Source organism: Zingiber officinale, chromosome 5B (assembly GCF_018446385.1).
Source record: "Zingiber officinale cultivar Zhangliang chromosome 5B, Zo_v1.1, whole genome shotgun sequence".
In the NCBI taxonomy this organism is placed as follows: Eukaryota; Viridiplantae; Streptophyta; class Magnoliopsida; order Zingiberales; family Zingiberaceae; genus Zingiber; species Zingiber officinale.
Window position 1 is genome coordinate 100,642,525 of NC_055995.1, and position 13,408 is coordinate 100,655,932.

Below are 13,408 nucleotides of genomic sequence, written 5' to 3' on the forward strand. Positions count from 1 at the left end.
AATTTAATTTAAAAGAACACATGGTAGCTAGGAAAAGGTTCAGACCTTTGTACAAAATTTTTGTACAGTGGAACCTCTAGGCTTTCCGAGTAGCAACCAACAGGTCGACCATGAAAGTGACCAGTTGACACATTAAGAACTTGACCTCGATGAAGATAATGTTGATTCTCCTAAAGCACCGACTGATACCGAGTTAGGAAGTGGGTGTCGAGCCTATCAACAATCTATTGGAGATCACAAAGTGCAATCTTAGGAATTACCAATAACAATATCGCCTCTACCACTACTAATTGGGTAATGGATAAGGAGCGTATACTCATACTATCACAATCAGTAGAGGATCGATGTATCATATTTCCATGGGAACTTGGACCATGTACTGCTCGTATCTTATTAGATAACTGAGAAGGTATATTCAAATATGTGATCTGTACTAATGTGGAAAAGATAAAGCTAATTGATTATCACTTATGAAACCAGGGTACAATGTGGTGGAAGATGCAGAAAATTATCTTCGAGAAACAAAGAATCATTTGGTGATTATTTTGAGATATTTTTGAGAGATAATACTTCTCTACCTCCTTTTGTATAGCTCGTCATTAGGAGTTCCTGAACCTTAAGTAGAGCAACTATAACATAATAGATTAAAGGCAGAGTTTAATCAACTCGCCTAACACTGCCCCCAACAAGTAGTTCAAGATCTTAACCACATGTTCATTACCCAAGGTCTTGAAGTCTATATTTAGATCAGAATGTTTGACCCTTTGTCAACATTTGTCATAGAACAATTACGGGGAAGATTACTAGAGTTGTAGTGATACCCTCATAATAGGTATTGGCATCTAGCAAAGAAGTTAAGGGTTACCCCTTGGACCTTGGTAGTCATATTCTCACTATAGATATACAAGTACTTGAAATGATGGAATTTGACATCCTTTTTGGCATGGATTAGTCAACTAAGGGTAGTAACCATGCAACCCTTAGATCAACCATCTTTGAAATTTGTCTAGACTAATGACGAAGGAATATTTGGTTTCAGCACTATAAGTCAAGTAATTGCTATCTCATGATGTCAGAGGTATCTGCTATCGTTGATAAAATTTAACAAGGATTCCACTCGAATGTTTGTATAGTTCGAGAATACCCAAATGTTTCTAGATGAACTCCTTAACTTACCTCCTACAAGACAAGTGGAGTTCATAATTGAGATATTCTGGGGTTGCCTCCAATATCTACGACCTCGTGTCGCTTGGCACTAAAGGAACTAGAAGAATGGAAGTTGCAAGAGTTGTTAGACAAACGATCTATTCTTTCCCGTGTCTCTCTTTGGTGAGCTTCTATCTTCTTTGTTGAGAAAAAGGATGAATCATTGATAATGTCTAGCAAGTTCAGACAACTTAATACAGTGACCATCTAGAGGATTTATTTGATCAACTAAAGCACACATATGTATACTCTAAGATCATATTAAGATTTGGTCGGTATCATCTTAGAGTAAAAGTTGCAAACATATAAAAGATGATGTTCTGCATACAGTACAAACATTATGAGTTTTTGGTGATATAATTTGGGCTTACCAATGCTCCATCCACTTGCATGGATCTGACAAACTTGGTGTCTTTGGAGTATTTAGATTGATTTGTTATCATTTATAGAGGTCATCTTGATATATTCAAGAGCGAAGGAGAAGTATACTCAAGACATTATGAAAAGAGCGATGTTATGCGAAGTTCGGTACATACGCATTTTGGTTATCCTCTGTGGGACTTCTTGGACATGTGGTTTCTTGCAAAGATATTGTTGTGTATCCTCAAAATGGTAGAAACTATTACTAGCTGGGAAGTTAGATCACTTACTAGTGTTTATGGCTATTCAGTCACCTTTTAGTCACATGCAACAAGGAAGTATGAGTTGGTGAACAACACCTCATATTTACAAATGGTGAATGGTATTCTGGATTGCTGACAGATTTTCATGCGATAAAAAGGAGACTCTCCATTTTCGAGGAAGATTGTGTGTTCCTAGGACACAATCGATTAAAGAAGACCTACTCACAAAAGTAGATCGATCACGATCTTACAGTTTATCCAGGAAGTACATGTATGTATCAAGACCCAAGATGCTCTTTTAGGTGGAACAATATGAAGAATAACATTGAGGACCTCGTATCTTGACGCTTGGTGTATCAATATGGGAAGATAGAGCAGTAGAGTAATGCAGCAGAAGCATAGTGGGCCCATAACCCATAGAGAGTGTCAGAGACAAGCAGGCTTACTGCAGAAGATTTTTGGTACCTGAAGAGAAAGGAGAACATAGTACATTAGACTTTGGAGGGTGCATGATTCGATTTGGGTGATCATTGATTGATTAACCAAGTGTTGGTGCAGGAAGCACCAGACGATCGAACCTGAGTTTTGATTATGTCAAAGAGTCCAAAGTTAAGTTGTCTTGTGATATAATAATATTGATTGAGTTTGTAGGAAAGACCTAAGTTGTCTTAGGCAAAAGTCCTAGTGGATTCTAGGTAGGTGGAAAACCCTGGGGGTGGTAACCCTAGGTCCTAGGGGGCAGTAACCCTAAGTGATGGAAAGTCCTAGCTGCAATTAGGCATGTGATAATCCCTAGGGGGTGATAACCCTAGGTCCTAGGGGGTGGTAAGCCTAGACGGAAAGTCTTGGCGGGTCGAGCACTTTGGGCAAAATCTTAAAGTCAAGGACTCTAGGTGAAAACCCTGGTGGTCGCAGACCAGGTGGAAGTCTAGACGGGTCGTGGAGCGGACGTCCAGCATAAAGACCTGAAGTTTTTGGTGCAAAGCAAAAGTTCAGTCGGTCTGGAGGACTGACCTAGCAATTGGTAACTTCTCATGAGAGGACTAGGTAAGGACGTGTTCCCTGGTGAGGGAATAGTAAGCGTCGGTTCGACTTAGGATTTTTGGAGAAAATTCAAAGTCAAAATCGGGCAGCCCAAAGGTTGTCAAGTTATTTATTTATATATTATTTTCTATTTTGTCTAACTCTATTTTGTAGGGAACTAACAGTTTTGCAGGGTTGGATTTAGCCTTGATCGATTGACCGAACGTATGGATCGGTCGATCGAACCTCAGTACAAAAGGATCAGAATTCCAGCTCTCAGTGAAGTATTGATTAAAGGTTTGATCGACCGAAGCTCGGGATCAGTCAACCGAACCGAGGATAGACAAAGACCCAATCGAGCCGGGTTGATCAGATCGGATGAAGCGAAGATTATCAGCTGATCGGTCGACTAAACGACGGGATCGATTGACTGAACGAAGGTCCTATCCAGAGAGGTTGCATCCAGACGGAAGGCCGAGAGGACTCAGCAGATTCGGTCGACCGAACTTGGGGATCGGTCGACCAATCCGGGTCGAGTCAAAACTTGATCCCGAGATCAAAGGATCTGGATCAGGGTTGAAGAGGCTATAAAAAGGGGTCTCAGCCAGCACTTTAGTGACACCAAAAATTAGACTACTTGCACTCCTGTGTGCTGCTCCGAAACGCTTCAACAACACTCAACTGCTGCTCCGATAATTGACGACTCTTTTACTCATCCTTATATTATTGGTATACTTTGTTTAGTTTTGTACTTGAAATTTCTTACTTGTAAAGAATTTCCAAGCTATTAGTGATTGCCCATTGAAAGCTGATCTCGTCCGAAAGCTAAATCAACTGACGCTGGGCACGTGGCGCTCTCCAAGCGGCTAACGTAGATCTGCTGACTATCCGGTTGGACCTTCGGTGAACCTGCACAAAAATCGGGCCGGGAAGGGGTTCCCGGCGACAACCCTCCGACGCTCAAGTCAGGCGAAGCTCAACAAGAAAGTGGCTCCAAGAATCATAGAATGCGTACCTCCGTTGAAGGATGAGAGCCTTTATATAGGGCTGTGGAGAAGCAGGTGCACACATACCGAGGTGTACACGTGTCCTCAGCCCATACCCCAGTAAAGGCCTGTCAGTGAGCTTACCTGACCCCATACTGCTACAGTCCAAGCACGTCTTCGATGGGACAGCGGAACCCCCTGTCATAAGGTTTGGAGTACAGCCTAGTCCTAGAGCATGACTGTTGTCAGAAGATGTTCTTTGTCCTTCTCTCCCTACTCCATGCCGGGGCGTCCGGCCGGCCAGCACTCACATCACGTCCGGCCCTCCATATGCACTAGTATGCTTGGGAGATCCTCGATAATGTGCTATGTGGGGACTGTTCGCAGTATGCTACCTTATTTCTTCGCCCGAGCGTGCCATACGCTCGGCCCTATGATCCTGTTCAGCGAGCGTAGGAACCCCGACTCCAGCCGGGGCACCTTTTGCCATCATTTAGACACCGGTGGGCCGTCCGGGCGGTCGACCCACCCTTATCCGGTCGGCCACCTAGCCCTTTGACTTCCACGTGGCATTGACTCCCCAGAACGGGAGTCCCCTGTTCTTACCACCGGATCAATTAGCAATCTTTCATTATTTTTCATATTATAAACAAAATTATATCGATCCTACGCCTTTCATTTTTTTCCCTCTAAAATTATTTTTAAAAAATTTATTTCCATCTTTTCACCATTGGTCAATATTAGCAAAATATAACATTTACCAAAATTCATAATAATATTTTTTTTATATTTTTTATTTTTTTATTATTTTTAAAAAATTAGTGAAATATTTTATTTTCTCCCGCACTACTATTCTAAGACCAAGTCTTGGAACATTCGTTATTTTTCATGTTGTGTGCGAGATTTCTCCTTTTTAATGGCCCACCAAGAAGGCTACAGCACAGCTCATCAACCTCTTTTCTCTGGTGAAGACTTCGGCTATTGGAAGAGCCGAATGGATTACTATTTGAAGACAGATATAGAGATGTGGATCATCATTCAAATGGGCTTCTCCCCCGCAGTCGACAGCATTGGAGCACTTGTATCATGCGAAAACTGGCGCACACACTTGATGAAAAAAATAGAGGCTGATGCAAAGGCAACTCGAGCCCTACAATGCAGATTAACCAAAGATGAGCTGAATCGAGTTGGACCATTCAGTAGTGCAAAGGATCTTTGGTAAAAGTTTATCAAACTTCATGAAGGAACCTCTTATGCTAAGGTATGTAAGAAAGATTTGTTGTTAAATAATGTACATAACATCAAAATGCAGAATGAAGAATCAACAAGTCAACTACACGCCCGGATCCAAGATCTACTCAACGACCTCCACGCGATCGGACAAAAATTGGAGAATCGCGATGTCATCAGGTACACGCTGAATGCTTTTTTGACAAATACCTTGTGGACATCGATGATAGATGCTTACAAAGTATCCAAGGATCTTTCAATTATTAGATTAGATGAATTATTTTCCAATTTTGAGTTACACGAACAAATTAATGCACGCTCGGTCGAGAAAAGTATTGCGTTAGTTGCAGGTATAAGCAAGAAGAAGGAAACAAAGAAGCAACGGAAGTAGAAGGCGCTTCAAGCAACGTGGGACAAATCTTCATCAGAAGACTCCGACGAGGACCTCAAGCAGACAAGTCTCCTTACACTTTCGGCCCGAGAACAACTTGATGAGTCTGAAACTAAAAGCGAATCCAAGTCGAGTCTGAGAGAAGCCACGGATCTGTTTCCGAAGGGCCAAACAGTCTTCTTAAGTAGATAGATTGTACAATTCAATTAATTATTTAATGTATAAATTAGCCAAGTCAAATATCCAAGTCAAGCCACTCCAAAAGGAGGTAACAGCCCTTAAGGAAGTCATTAGCAACCCAAGCTCTTTGACTGAACCTATTCAAACTGGAACTTCAACTAAAGTTCAACAACTGGAGAAAGAAAATTCTAGTCTGAAAGATCAAGCCAAAGAACTAAAGGGAACATTAGAACGGTTCACCTTGGGTTCCAAGAATCTTGATATGATTCTTGGAAAATAAAGGACCGTATATAATCAATCTGGACTTGGATACAAGACTAAATACAAATTCAAATCATACTTATATCTTGTCAATAGAACAAATAGAAGAACAGTCCAAGCATGGGTCCCCAAGTCTAACTTGATTAATCAAGTTAGACTTGATCAATATTAGATCCCCAAGGATCAAATTCATTACCTTGATAGACCCTATCGAGGCTATGATCCAGGGGAGCCAATAGAAAAATCATAGTTATTAAATAAATTTGGTTCATGCCTATTTTACTATGTTTTCATTATACATACTTAGATTAGGATAGATAAGGACTTACGCTTGATTGACACTTGACTAGTTAGACTTAGAAATTTCAGGAAGGGAGTTAAATATTTAATTTCTTTAAAAGGCTTTGTCTAGAAGTGATTTATGATCCAATACCCAAGAAGGCATAGTGTCTCACCACAGCCTGGAAGCTAATTATAGAAATAGATATTTAATTAACTGAATATTAAATCTCAGTCTAACTTAAATGTGAATCAAGTCCTTAAATGTTAATCTAAAGATAAATTAACCATCTCACAAAACTATTAAGGTTTCCTGATTGAAATCTAGAAAAGGGTGAGATGGACCTAATTTATATTAGTTAACTAAACCTAAATTAATTAAATTAAAGCTAACTCAATTAAAAAATCATAATTAATTTTAAAATCTAATTAATTTCAAAATCTAATTAATTATAAAATTATAATTAATTTTCAAAATCTTAATTGTTTTTAAATGTTAATTTTCAAATTATAACTAATCTTCAAAATTTTAATATTATCAAATGTTTAAATCTAATTAAACTTATATTTTAAAATTCAAAATTTAATATTTTTGAAATCTAAATTTACTTAAATTATTTTTTTGAAATATTTTTTAATATCATCATAGATAAAATCAACTTCAATATTAACTTAACTCCATCTCACACAAACTCATAAACTGGACATGTTTGATAACCTAGAATATGTGAGATGGAAAATCAGGAAAATAAATAATAACTTTTATATTTTTTATTTACATGGTTGGACTCTAAGACCCTCAAATATTTTTGGCATTAATTAAGGGAGAGTAAAAGGAAAGTTAAGACATTAATTTTTATTTTGTTAAAATATTATTTTTTAAAGTTAAATTTTTCAAAAGTTCAAAATACTTCTGAAAGAGGAAGTTTAATTTTTTAAACTATTTTTGAAAAAAAAAATTATATTTGAAAAGATAAAAACTAAGTATTCGATAAAGTATTTTTAAATATTTTTCAAAGAAATCATTTACCTAGATAAGTATTTTTATCAAAATATTTGTAAAGCTAAGTTTTTATCAAAATATTTTTAAAGCTAAGTTTTTATTAAAATATTTTTAAAACTAAGTGTTTATCAAAATATTTTTAAAAACTAAGCTTTTATCAAAATCTTTTTTAAGCTGAGTACTTTTAATTAAGCTTTTTTCAAACTTTTATAAAGCTAAGTATTAATGCTAAGTTTTTATCAAAGTCCTTTTAAAACCAAGGTTTTATCAAAATTTCAGAAAATAAAGTACTTGACAAAGTTTTTTTTTAAAGAGTTTAGATAAGTATTTGTCAAAATAATTATTTTCAGAGCTAAAATTTAGCTAAGTTTTTTTTCAAAAAAAAAAAGAAGATAAGATAGTTTCGAACCTTAAAATTAGCTAAATTTTTTCTAAATGCTACCCTTCAGGGGGAGCTTAACAGAGTAAATTTATTTTGTACTATCTTTACATGTTAAACAACCTTCTCTCTACTTATTTTATTTTTGATGTCAAAGGGGGAGAGAAAAGTCAAAGTTAAGAGTTAAACATAGTTGATCCTGTCCGAATGCTGAATCAACGGACGCTGGGCACGTGGCGCTCCCCGGATGCTGACGTGGGTCTTCGATTGGTTGCAAGAACCTCCGGCGAACCTGCACAGAAGTCGAGCCGGGAAGGGGTTCCCGGCGGCGACCCTCCGACGCTCAAGTCAGGCAAGCAAGCAGCAAAAAAGAGTGGCTCCAAAGATGTTGAACGCGTACCTCCGGCAAAGGATGAGGGCCTTTATATAGGGCAACGGGGAAGCGAGTGTACACATACCGAGGTGTACACGTGTTCGCGGCCCATACCCCAGTAAGGGCTTGTCAGTGAGCTTACCTGACCCATACTGCTACAGTCCAAGCATGTCCTCGATGGGACAGCGGAACCCCCTGTCATAAGATTTGAAGTACGGCCTACACGTGGAACATACCCGCTGTCAGAAAAAGATGTCACTTGTCCTTTTGCCTTTACTCCCCGGAGAGAGTCCGGACGGCCAGCTTCCGCGACATCCGGCCGGACGTATGCGGTGGTTTACTTAGGGAGGTTCTCAATCACGTGCTTTGTGGAGACTATTAGCAGTATGCTACCTGATTGTTTTCGATCAAGCGATCCGCTCGGCTCTGTGATATTGTCCATTGAGCGTCGGAACCCCGACTTCTGTCGGGGCACCTTTTGCCTTCGGCTATTCACCGATCGGCCGGCCGCGGCCGGTCGGGAGTTCGGCCCCTCCTTCTCCGGTCGGCCCTTGGCCTTTTGACTCCAGCGTGGCATTGACCCCTCAAAATGGGGGTCCCCTGTTCTAACCGCCGGATCACTTGCCTCCCCTTCAAGTCTAGTCGAAGGAGGCGATTAGTCCGACTGACTGGACTACTAGCCTAGCAGGGCGGCATCTTCAGGCACTCCTCCGCTCGGCTTCCCGTAGGGATGGCCTTGTAAGGTTGGTCAACAGCAACCTTCCTCGGATCTCCTCGTAACCCGTGCCAATCTTCGACATTAAGGCTGAGCATGCGCTCATTAAATGCATCGAATGACCAAACGCCACGTGGCGAACTGTCGTCATCGTACGGCGGCGGCGGTGTGGTGCTTTGATGGGATCGAGGCGGGTCGAGGCGGTTCGAAATGGATGGCGCGATGTGCGCTTTGATTCCCGTGACCTGGATCCAACGGTGGAGGCCGCCCGGCCTCCACCCTATAAAATCTTCGTCTATAAAATCTTCGTTTGCTCCGCCGTTGCCTCACTCCTTCTTGCGCGTACCCCCCGTTATTCGCCTCGTTCTAGAGCTCCGGCAATCGTGTTCACCTGCTTTCGTCGATCCTTGGTGTTCTTCCCTCGATCCTCTTTTTTTTTTTCGTAAGATTCTCCCCTTTTCTTTCTCGTCTCCGGTACTTTCTTTGCATTTCTTTCCCCAGTTTTCTCTTCTAGGGTGCTCTTTTCACTTGATACCGTCTTTCTTCTACCTTTCTGCCTTTTTGATTTCTCCCGTTCGGATCATGACTAGTTCTTCTCATCCTGAAGACCAGTCCCTCGGTCCATGGTACACTACCATGCAGTCCCGATTCGAACAGCGGGACTTCGATGTTCTGACAGACAATTTTGAAATCCCAGATGATTTTGAAATTCGTTTAGCCGGTCCTTCCGCTCGGCCGCACAGGCTGCCACGTGGAGCTTTCTGTGTCTTCCGCGACCAGTTTACCGCCGATCTGCGCTTCCCTGTACATCCGTTCATCATGGATGTTTGTAATTTTTTCGGTGTGCCGCTCGGCAGTCTAGTACCCAACACCTTTCGTCTCCTCTGTGGTGTTGTTGTTTTGTTCAAGATTCACAACATCCCCCTCCGACCGGAGGTCTTTTTTTATTTCTATTATCCCAAGCAAGCTGAGCCGGGCACCTTCATGTTCCAAGCTCGGCCCGGCTTAGTCTTCTTCAACAAACTACCCTCTTCCAATAAACACTACAAGAATTTTTACATTCAACAACACCCAATAGACAACGCTTTTTAATAAAAACGTTGTCGTTCTTTGTTTTACAACGCTTTTAGTGAAAAGCGTTGTCTATGGTATTTACTTTTTACTAAAGACAACGGTTTTTAATGAAGTGTTGTCTTTAGTGTTGTTGTTTATGGTCAAAGACAACATTTTTTTAAAAAACGTTTTTTAAAGTGTTGTGTATGTTTCCCCTAAACTCACTTAAAATAAATTCGCAGCCCTCGCTTTGCTAAACTCTAAACCCTCAACGCGCGCGCGCCTTCTCCTCACCACTCCTCTCCACGAGTTCTCCTCTCCACGAGTGCCTTCTCCTCTCCTTCTCCTCTCCACGAGCGCCTTCTCCTCTCCACTCCTCTCCACGAGCGCCTTCTCCTCTCCACGAGCGCCTTCTCCTCTCCTTGCCGCGTGATCTCCTCTGAACCCTAATCTCGACCCAAACTCCTCACGCAAAACTCCTCACGCCGGCCCAACTCCTCCAAGTCGAGATCCCTAATCTCGCATTTCCCCATCTCCTCAATCAAAGTCAGCTTACCCTTCCTAATCCGCCACCATCTCTGACGCCGGCCGACGCCATCTCTGACGGCAGATCTAGCCGCTACCTCTGGGCGAAGCCACCGCATCCGCCGCCAGAGCTGCCCCCTTTTCCCTCTGCACGCTGACGCGTTGACGGAGCATCCGCCGCCGGAGCCACAACGGCGCTCCACGGACTTCCTGTTCTCAGCGGCGGCCTGTAGTGTTCTCTTTGATTCTTGGTCCCTCGTTTCTTGCTTTGTTTCGCGTCGCCGTTGCGGCTGGTTGACTTGCGGATCCACGCTGAGGCTTCGATTTTGTCATTTCTGTTTTTGTCTTCGAATCTTTTAGGCAATGAAGTTTCTGGATTGGTACTTGAAGATTGGCGCGGTATCGGCGCTGATCGGAGCGTCCATGGAGGTATTCATGATCCACACTGGTTTCTGTAAGTCGTCATCCTTCTTTTCGCCCTGTACTGTTCTTATTCATTTATTTGATGTCTTATGTGGTCTTCCTGCGCTTTGCTTTACCCTAGTGGCGAAAATCGTGTAACCTCTCTTGTCCTAAGCTCCTTGTTTTTTCCCCCTCCACAAGGGGAAGTTCCTGCACTATAGGTCTGTGAATCCGGAGAAAGTTATTGTTTGATTTAGTTAAAGTTGTCCTTTTTTATGTTGGTTACAAATTGAATTCCTATGATGAAGGCAATCATGGAATTGGTTTGGGATGGATTGGGAGTAGGGGCGTTAAACTTCTGAAAAGAGGTACATAGTGAGGGTAACTGGGTACACCTCTATCGAATGAATTGACCATTGTTCAGGTTTTGGCAATGCATTCAGGAGCTTACTCTTCCAAACATTTTATATAGCAAAAGGATCGTTATAATTAATTCCTGATGTTTTATTGAATTAGGAAGTTCCTTGGTGGCTTACCTTGTCTTATAGTGATATTCATTATTATTATAGCATTATAAACTAAATATAATCAACATGTTTTTTTTAATATTTTAGGGTCAATCGGTTGCATTGACATTGGAATCTTGCTCAAATATTGTTGCATATGGTACAATTGTTTGTTTCAATGGCATGGAAAAAATGCTTCATGGTATTCCATTTCCCAAGAATTGCATTCGAGTCTCCATTGATCAAGCAGTGGACAAATCCGCTCCTTTGCCATATCCAATTCCAAGTGAATGTGAAGTAATTGGTGATGCCATAGGAACTGTTGTGGCTTGGCCTGAACAGCAGATTGTGAAGCAAGATGAGGTATATGAGATATTATATTTCTAATTATATTGTCACTTTATTATTATATTTCTAATTATATTGCCACTTTATTATTATTCAACCTAGCTATCTAACTTGTTTATATTTGAAATTATTAGAAGCCTAGAAGGAAGAAGTTTGAACGAAAAAAATCAAAACCTACTTTGTCAACAAGTGTCCCAAGAGCATTACATATGTTATATTGTTACAGTAAGCATGCTCTAGATGGAGGAAAATGTATATCAATGTGCTTAGATAATGAAGTGTTTGATGAAGATTGTGAACTTTTTCTTGACCTTGAGGACATCAATTCTTTGTATCATTTGGAGTCAATTTCAGGAAATTTGATCGTTGCCTACATATGGTAAGTAAGTTTATTTAAGCAATTTCAGCAACTTTTTCATCACATGTTTGCTTCCCAATTTTAGCAACTTATTATGGTTTATTGTTACAATTTCACCAACTTATTATGAGTGATCATTATTTTTTAATCCACATGATTGTTTTGTATCTAAATTTTATTATTTAGTATCTAAATATTATTTTCTCAGTTGCAACTGCATTGCTTTACTTATGCTGGGAAATTACTGCATTGCTTTATGTTTGCTGGGAAATTCTAATATCTAGCAAGACAGAAAATCCCTGATTTGAACTGCAAGAAGTTTACTAATATTGTTGTGTGAACAAGTTTACTCTTGAAAAATTCAACTTCTAGTAATTTTCTCATACCATGTTATTCTCATTAAGTTAATAGTTCATCATTTCTATTGAGAGGTTTACTAATATCAATTGATGTGGTACACTTTACATAAATATAGCTCATTCATTTTCAACCCTTAATGTTTGCCTTCTGCCATTTGTTCTTCTAGACAGGAAGTACTTTGCTCATATCTTTTTCTTGTATATTTTTAAGTATCTTAAATGTGCTTGTCCTCAAGAAATAAAAGAATTTGCATGTATACATTTCTGGTATGTTTAATATGCAAGACTGCTCATAGTAAGTTCTCATGTATGGATGTTACTATCATCAGCCATAACTTAGTGTTATGAGTGATCATTATTTTTTCCAACTTATTATGACTGTTTTGTATCTAAATTTTATTATTTAGTATCTAAATATTTTTTTTCTTTGCAATGATAGGTGTCTGTATAAAAAGATGGTGAAAGATACCAAGACAAAGAAATTCAGATTTATGAATCCTCACAAACTCCCATATCTGGCAAAAACGGCACAAGACAAATCAGTTAAGCTTGAAACCCTGAATCAAAGGGCAACTCTTTTAGCAGATAAGCTGACAAGTGCATCAACAGATCAACTAGTGTTAGTGCCATGTAATGTCGGGTAAGCAAGAAGTAAAACATCACTTTCAATTGCTTCCTTTCGATAATTTATTCAATTTTATGATCTAATCCTATGTATTTGCCTAGTTTCCATTGGAATCTTAGTGTTATTGAACCTTACAAGGATGCTATTTACCTGCTGGATTCCCTAAGTTGCCGCATTCGCGATGATGATTCAAAATACGTAATAGAAATGTGAGTTCAGATTTCTTTTAGTAAATATTTATTATAATAAAAATCTTATTTAACAAATATTCTTAACGTATGAAGGGCCTTAAAATTGTTTAATTCAACCAAGGGAAGGAAAGGTAGGAAAAATGTTAAGTGGGAAGTAGTTAAGGTATGTGTACTTTTGTTTAACATATATTGTAATGTGTATAATTTTCATTAACAATTTGACTCTAATTACTATATATAGGCTCCTCAACAACCGGATGCGAAACAATGTGGTTTTTTTGTGATGCGATTTATGAGAGAAATTATTGAAGAAGTTGAGACTATTGAGAGAGATTCGCTGCAATCAATAGTAACATTATTTAGCTTATCTCAAATTATTTGACATAAACTAT